The following is a 7,792-nucleotide window of genomic DNA, read 5'->3' as shown; positions in this document are numbered from 1 at the left end:
CTCAGGCACGTCTGTGGGCATCTGCAGGAGTTCAGAGTGAAGATTCAGTTCAGCCCAAAGCAGCTGATGAAAAGTCAGAGCCTGACTTTTATTCCTTAGGACACAAAGAGCTATTTATTTAAAAGACTGTCTTAGCATTATTGTAATTAGTTTCACAATGGGTGTCTGAATGTTCCCACCCAGACCAGGGACCTCTTGTTCTAGACACTAATCTTGCCACTGTGACCTTTGGTTCATTTAATACCTGGGTGTATCTGTCTGATGCTCGCTCTCTTTTTTTTTTTTAAAGATAAATTTACATTTCAGAGTCCATTCACATGTGCTAACCTAGTTATGAGCCAGTTTCACTCTTCATGAACTTCCTGCCTACAGGCATTTTTTGTAAATTGCTGTAATATGATAACTGGAAATCCTTTTTTCTATCTCAAAACAGGAAATAAACATCCTGTTTTGAGAAGAGAATTAGAATTATGCGTGATGTTTCTTTTGTAATTTGCTCAATCTTGATAACATATATTGTGTGTGAGAGACTTCTAGGGCATTAAAGCAAAGATGTCCAGCCATAAATTAACTTCTAGGAGACAGCATGCTGAATCCCTCTTGAATAGCACCTAGATCATTCTTGTTCAGCTTGAGTGTTGGTAGTATTTTTGCCTTTGAGACTGATGAGGAATTAGTGAGATCAGAAAATATTTAGAAATTGAACAGATCTTCTGGGTCTGAATTTTGTTTATTTCCAGATGAAGGCTCAAATAATTTCTACTTTCTGTCACCTACTGCTTTACATTTGAAAGGTGTTTCCTTAAATGTCCGAAGTGTCTGCATGCAGAATGTATCTAGGGTAGTCTTTTCTGAGTCAGAGATTGCCTTTTCAGCAGTGGGCAGCGAACTCTTTGGTATCTGAGGTCTTGAGGTATGTATTCTGCTTCTCATCCTTATATCAATATAAATCAAGTTCATCTTCTCAGTCTTCCTAAATCTGCAGTTATTTTTCTCTGTTGGAATTATTGATATATAACATGTTTACCTCTAGATAATATTTTCCCTTTGCTTTTCTCTTAATTTAATTCCAACCCCCCCCTTTCTTTTTAATTGCAAATATTACGACAAGATATTTTTGGAGGTCTTATGAAGATGTTCTTATTTTAGGCGTCAATAGGAATTTTGAAGAATTTCTTCTCATTTTACACATCTTACATGTCAAGTCAGTGATTAATTTCATTTAAGAAAGGAAAAAGCCAGCCACATTACTGTAATTTCTGAAGTGTCTTGATGATGATTTGTGACAGAGGAACATTACAATATCTTTAAGTTACATAACATCAGAGAATTTACACTAATGTCAGTGTTTGGATTTCTACTGTCATTGCTGAGAAATCTTTGGACCAAAACATTAGGGCAAATAATCTTTGTATGATATTCCTTTCTGAGTGATGCTACACAATTATTTATGAATTTGGAGTTCTTTGCTATACTAATCATAATATTATAAGAGAAATAATTCCAGTTTGGCACACAGTTATAAACACTGTTGAAATGTTTAAGTGCTTGCAACAGCTGTAGGACTGATTTTTTTGGACCCTTTATTTCTAAGCGTGTGTCATGTTTTCTTTTTGTTTTGGGGAGTTTAGTAGAAGTAGCTTTCAGAAGAATAAGAAATAAATGCAAGACAGTGTGCTTACACAAGGTAATATTAGAACCTGGAGAAGGGATTATTGATCTGACTTTATTGAGATGCAGCTGGTCAAACTGAATTAGAACTATTTTAACATTTTTTGAGCCTGGGTAGGGTCTTTCATATGAACACTGAGGTTTCTCTTGAAATATACTCTTCTTCCCCAACCACCAGCCCCCATTCTAAGAATACAGTTGAAGTATTTTACCCAGCCACATTTTCTGAGAAGTGGCTGGTGGTTAAAGGATAGGTCTGTGAGTCAGATATATGAGGTTCTCATCTGCTGTCTGCTTTTGAGTCATTCAGCTTTGCCTACCCTGACGGGTGCAGGCAATCACGCCTCTTCTTCACCCGCACACCGACCTGGCCACATGTGGGCCAGCACTGGAGTAGTTACATTTTTGTGGTGCTAAACCCAAACAGCTATATCCTGTCTCTTAGCATGGCTTATTACAAGCTTGTAACCAAAGCTGTGATTACACAAGCCACATAGTGAAATGTTCATCTCTAAAAAACCTGCAAGACATCCCACAAGTCTTGGGAAGCAGGAGCACTGGGAACACTTCATAGGAGGGAGGTAGTGATGACTTATCTCCACACTCTGTTACCAAAGGGTCTGGGCACTCATCTGGTTCCCCAGGCAACTGAGCAATATTGACTTTATCATACTTTGATGATTCGTTTGTTGCTACAGCTGGGAACTCAGATTACTCGGAAGTCCCCATGGCTGTAGTGTCTTGCTGCTGATCATGAGTGCGAAACACACTTGAACTGATCAGGAGCCACAGCTGGGCCACTTTGAGATTATTACCTTGGACTTGTGCCTGCAGAGCTCCTGGATTTGAAGTGGTTCCTGCCCATCAGAAGACAAGTAAAACAGATGTACAACTGTCAGCACCTGTAGGCCCCTCAGCTCTGAAATCAGGCAAGCTACCAACCTCTTCCAGAGCACGCTTGTAAAAGAGGTGTCTTACACATTAGGAAGCTGTGTTTCCTAGTCTTTATTTGTTTAATCTGTACTTTAACATGTTGTTCATTCATTTTCAGAAATGACTGCAACTGCAATATGCCGGTGTCTTTAAAAGTGGTTATAGAAGAAATATCTCTGCCTTGAAGAGTTTTCTGATAAGGCCTCAGTTCTGCATCTTGATGCAAGTGGGCATGTCCTAACACCTCCATGGAACGTCAGACTCATTCTTCCTTGTCTATGCTTGTCATTTTAAACAACAAAGTATCGTCAGCAGAAGTTTGTTTTGCTCTTTGTGTAAATGCATAGATACACAATTCCTTTGAGTTCAGTGGGGCTGAGGTTTCGTTTGTATCGTTATGAACCCCCAAAGAGTTTCTGCAGCTTAGTTGGTGTGCATAATGACATTCTAGAAGTGTAAGTTAGTTTTGATATTTTATCGACTTACTAAATGGTGCTGCCTTGCTTCAGATTTATTAGTTGCAGCTATTTACACAGTGTCCATTTTCAACTCCTCAATCAGCTTTCTCTGGGACTAGCTTTTGCAGTGTGAAGGGTGGTGAGATCAGTCACGGTTTGGAAATCCCTGTAGCTTCTGCATACATCTGGATAAGCCAAAGGTAGAGCTTTCTCTCTGAACTTCTCTGAATTAGTGCTATTTCATTTTCACTTTTGCACCCTTTTTGAAGTTGTTGGAACCTTGTCATCTTCAGCTTTCACGTCTATTTCGAGTGGAATGTACTCTCATACATTCCACCTCAGCTTTTGTAGTTTTAATACTGAGAAATAAATTACATCCCACATCATCACTATAGGTACTAGCAGGAGAAAGTGCTCATTTCTTTCCATGGAAGTGTAGAGCAAACCCAGTCATTCAGCAAGCTGATTATGCAAAGAATCAGTCTTATTTCTTGAAAACAGCAAGTGCTGTGTCTCAGTGATGCCAATGAGTGCAACAATGTCGACTTGAAGGGAGCAATGTGGTTTGATTCCGTCTTAGTGTCAGGTCCGTATACACTGTAGGTAAAGGCTGTTAAAATGATCACATAATAATGACATTAGGAGATCTACACAGAGTCCAACACGGAATTTGTTAACTTCCCCTGGAAAGTCCCCTTTCTCTCCCAGCTCACAACTAATTTTAATGCTCATTTTGTCTCAAATACTGGATTGAGAAAGCAAATGTCATTTCTTCTTTTCCTGTGAAGTGCTTAAAAAAAGTCACGTCTACGTAAGCATCGCTGCTCACTATTGCATGAGATCAAAGCTGCTCATCTGCATGGCACATGTCCTGCGTTGTTGGAATCTGTTGGAGGTTCGTTGCTCACTTAATAGAAGAGTCCTGAGATTTTGCAAGAGGAGGGTGTGAGTCTCAACAGAGGAAACAGAAAGAGGATCTGCTGCTTCTGGTTCCAAAAGATTATTACATGCATCAGCAGTACGTGTCTGAAGTTTTACTAAGAACCCAGTTTCACTTAATTTCTTCCTGTAATGCCAGATAATTCTTCAGTAGCATTTATCAGCTGAAGTTTTGGATCACAGATTAAATCCTGATTGATTTGCTTAACAATATGATTGTTAATTCCAAGAATACAGGGAAATGCAGATTTGGATACAATGGACTTGCATATAAGGCCAGGTTTCAAAAGATGAAGAAAGGCAAAGACAGATGTCCAATCCAATTTTCAGTTTAATGGACACAAACACACATGTGTTGGCTTCCAAGGGGTTAATTTCACGAAGAAGAGAACTGCTATGAGTCCCTAAACCAGGGGAATAAATGTGTTAACAGGAAAATGAGAAAGAGAACGTATACCAAGCACCAGAATTTAAAAGCAAAAATAGTAGAAAATTCAGTAGGGAAGGAAAATTATATTGGTAGAAATGCATAAACAGAGCAAAAGGAAATTTTAAAGAATTTCAGTTATGAAACCTATCCTAGATATGATATTAATCCACTTGTTAGCTGGTAGAATTCTCAATAATAATGCAGAAAAGGCAGAACTGTTCAATCAATACTTGTGTTCGGTATTTGGGGAACAGCCAGATGATTCAGGACAGAACGATGATGAAGTGCTTTCCATTCTAGCAGTAACTAAGGGAATGTGTTAAACAGCAGATACTAAAGTTAGATACATTAAAATTAGTGGGTCTGGACAATTTGCATCCAAGATTTTAAGATCGATAGTCAAGGAGCACTACAGACCATTAATTTTGATTTTTAACAAGCCATGGAGCATTGGGGATGTTCCAGAGGACTACAAGAAAGCTAATGTTGTGCCAATATTTAAAAAAGGTAAATGCAGTGACCCGAGTAATTATAGGCCTGTCAGCTTGCCTTCGATCCCAGGCAAAATAATGGAATGGCTGATAGGGTGCTTGAGTAATAAGGAATTAAAAGAAGGTGATAGAATTAATGACAATCAAGATGGTTCTTGTCAAACTAACTTGATATCATTTTAAATCAGATTTCAAATGGGGTGATTTAATTTACAGATTTGATGCAATAGATTTAGCCTTCCATAAGGTGTTTGTGCGGCTTGACATTTTGATTATTAAAATAGAAGCCAGCTACGCAAACAGTGGTTAAAGAAAGAAGTTAGGAAGAGCTTAAGCATCTGAATCTAAAATGGCAATCCCGAAAGCTCAGTTCAGTGGCTGCCCAGAACTGCCTTAATCTCCTCTGTTTTCAGCTGGAGAAGTTTCCAAGGCAACTGAGATTCTGCTTTTATGCACTCCCAGAAGACACCTCAACCCTGACAGGGTTGAGCAGTTCAGTATCAATGTCATAACTATACATTTGTCTGCCTGTTTCCCGTACAGAGCTTGGTCCAAGGAGTGTGCTTGTGGCACACTTGAAGGATCAGCCTGTGCACAAAATGCAAAAGCAGATGCAGCCTTCCTTTAACACATGACCACAGGAAAAGGTCTTTTATTCAATTACTCAGTGGTTAGAGCACTCACTTGCTCAGGTTAGAGAAACTCAAGATTGAATTACTTCTTCTTGAAAATATTTCAAATCCACTTATCTCACTGGCTCTCACCAATTTTTGGTGTATGTTGATGATGCAGAAAGGAGGGACTGAATACACTTTAACAGGAGCAACAATCCTGGCTGAAGTCAAGTTACAATCACAGTTGCTCTCATTGTGAAGCGCAATGAATCTGCAGTATAAACTCTGCAAAGCAAAGCTACGTTAGGAAGAAAAGTGGAGACCATCATGTAACTGTTCCTGAATTATCCTACAGGTGCAAATAAGGATAACGATTTTATGCAGGGTCCATGCATAGTCAATATAGACCCCTTCAGAGGCCATTTTGTCCCATCCCAAGACAGGTATCCAAGATTTTTTGAATTAATTCAGGTTCTTCTGTCAATGGGCAGCTACGTTAGGAAAAAGAAGTGCCACATAAACACATACAGAGCAATCAGAGAGGGCTCTTTCAGTTCAGCAAGGATAACAGCCAGTGGTGGAAGCATCATTCTATTATAGTAGTGGGAAGAGATTAGACAAAATCAAGCAAGGAACAAAGAACCAGTTTTTAGCAGTGAAGGTTACTGATCAATTGCTTACCAAAAGCTACTTTGGATTTGGGGATTTTTCTTTTTTTTTACATTCTATATGTATTTCTCCTAAAATCTATTCTTTTGTCTATTGCAGTTACTGAAACAGGAATTAATTCTGGGAGCTCCCAGGACTTGTCTTTTATAAGGGGTCATGACCAGATGATCACTGTGGTTCCCTCTGGTCTTAAAAGATCCAGCAAAAAGCGCTGAGGACAAACAAACTTAAAACCCAAGCCCATGCAGTAAGAAGCTTTCCCTGCCCAGGAAAGCAGATAATCTAAATAGACAAGACAGGCTGGGGTGAGGAAAAAGGATGTGTTATCTCTGTTTCACAGATGGGAAACAGAGGCACAGAGAGATTAAGTGATTTACACAAGGTTTGTGTCAGAGCCAGGAATGGGAGCCAGATCTTCTGAATTCTGTGTCACTACCTTAACAACAAGACCATCTTTTCTCTCCCTTACCACAGCCTTGAGAGGGAAAGGCCTATACTCTCTTATACACAGAATTGCACCATTGCTTGCAGAGTAATCTGATAAAATGCTATACATACAGCATACATCTGGTGTTCTGATTTCTCCTCTTCTTTCAGACTGGCTCCTCTTTCCTTCCTCCATCTTTCATCCTCCCTTTCTTTTGTCTCCTGTAAAGGACATCGGTGTAAATTATACCAGAAGAAAGCATCACTGTCTCAGAAACAGTGTATTCAGACCATGTAACCTTTCAATGCACAATCAGAAATGTACCAGAATAGACTTCCCAGGGAGGTGTCACAGCCCCAAGCCTGACAGTGTTCAAGAAGAGACTGGACAACACCCTCAGACACATGGTGTGAACTGTGAGGTTGTCATATGCAGGGACAGGAGTTGGACTTGATGATTGTTGTGGGTCCCTTCCAACTCAGGACATTCTAGGATTCTATGATTCTATATTCTAGGACAGGGTTTGCAAATAGAAAGGGAAGAAAAATTAGAAACAGGCATTTGAGACTTGTCCATTTTATTATGACCAAATCTGACTACATTTTCAAGGGAGTTAGGAAAGACCTCAGTGGGGTCTGCTTAGCTGAGTTGACTATGTTCACTTATGTCTAAATACTTAAATCTTCCCCTTCTGTATCTTCTCATTTCACTCACGGTTCTTCCCCTGCTTTTCTAAGCCCCTTTGGGTAAAAGCATTCAATTTTTGATACCGATGGTAGGATCCTGAGATGGAATAGTACTTCGGGCAGAACCTGTAAATAACCAATCTCTTTCTATGGCTGTTCTGAGGCTGCCAGTTGCCCTCCTGGGAAGTTTGCAAGATGCAGAAAGAAAAATGTATAATAATGTTGTTCATATGCAGAACAAAAGAACATCTGAGAGAATGTCAAAACACTTTCAGTAGAAGAACATCAGCCATGGTTGGCTAGAAGATGTCTATTTGCCCAGGGCCTTGTGTTTTGGGAGGTTAGAGGCAGACCTGGCTAATTGCCTAGTGATACACAAGAGGTCATCACCTTCACGTGCCCTGGGCCCCCTGGAGCTGCTGCTATTGCTTGGCCCTACACCATGGTCACCTCTGCGGCTTTGAGGACAATGGC

General features: G+C 39.8%; 1 long non-coding RNA gene across 1 annotated transcript; it reads left to right on the top strand.

Annotated features, from left to right (window-relative positions):
- The first annotated feature begins 801 nt into the window (after positions 1–801).
- LOC309436591 lies at positions 802–3,004 on the top strand. Its single transcript, XR_014183373.1, has 3 exons — positions 802–913; positions 2,506–2,600; positions 2,723–3,004. It is a non-coding gene; the product is annotated as an uncharacterized lncRNA (long non-coding RNA).
- Positions 3,005–7,792: the final 4,788 nt, after the last annotated feature.

The sequence above is a fragment of the Streptopelia decaocto genome (genome assembly GCF_964273445.1).
Source record: "Streptopelia decaocto genome assembly, chromosome: 2".
NCBI classification, from domain to species: domain Eukaryota; kingdom Metazoa; phylum Chordata; class Aves; order Columbiformes; family Columbidae; genus Streptopelia; species Streptopelia decaocto.
Note: the sequence above shows the minus strand (reverse complement) of the source record. Positions and strands in the feature narration are given on the sequence as shown.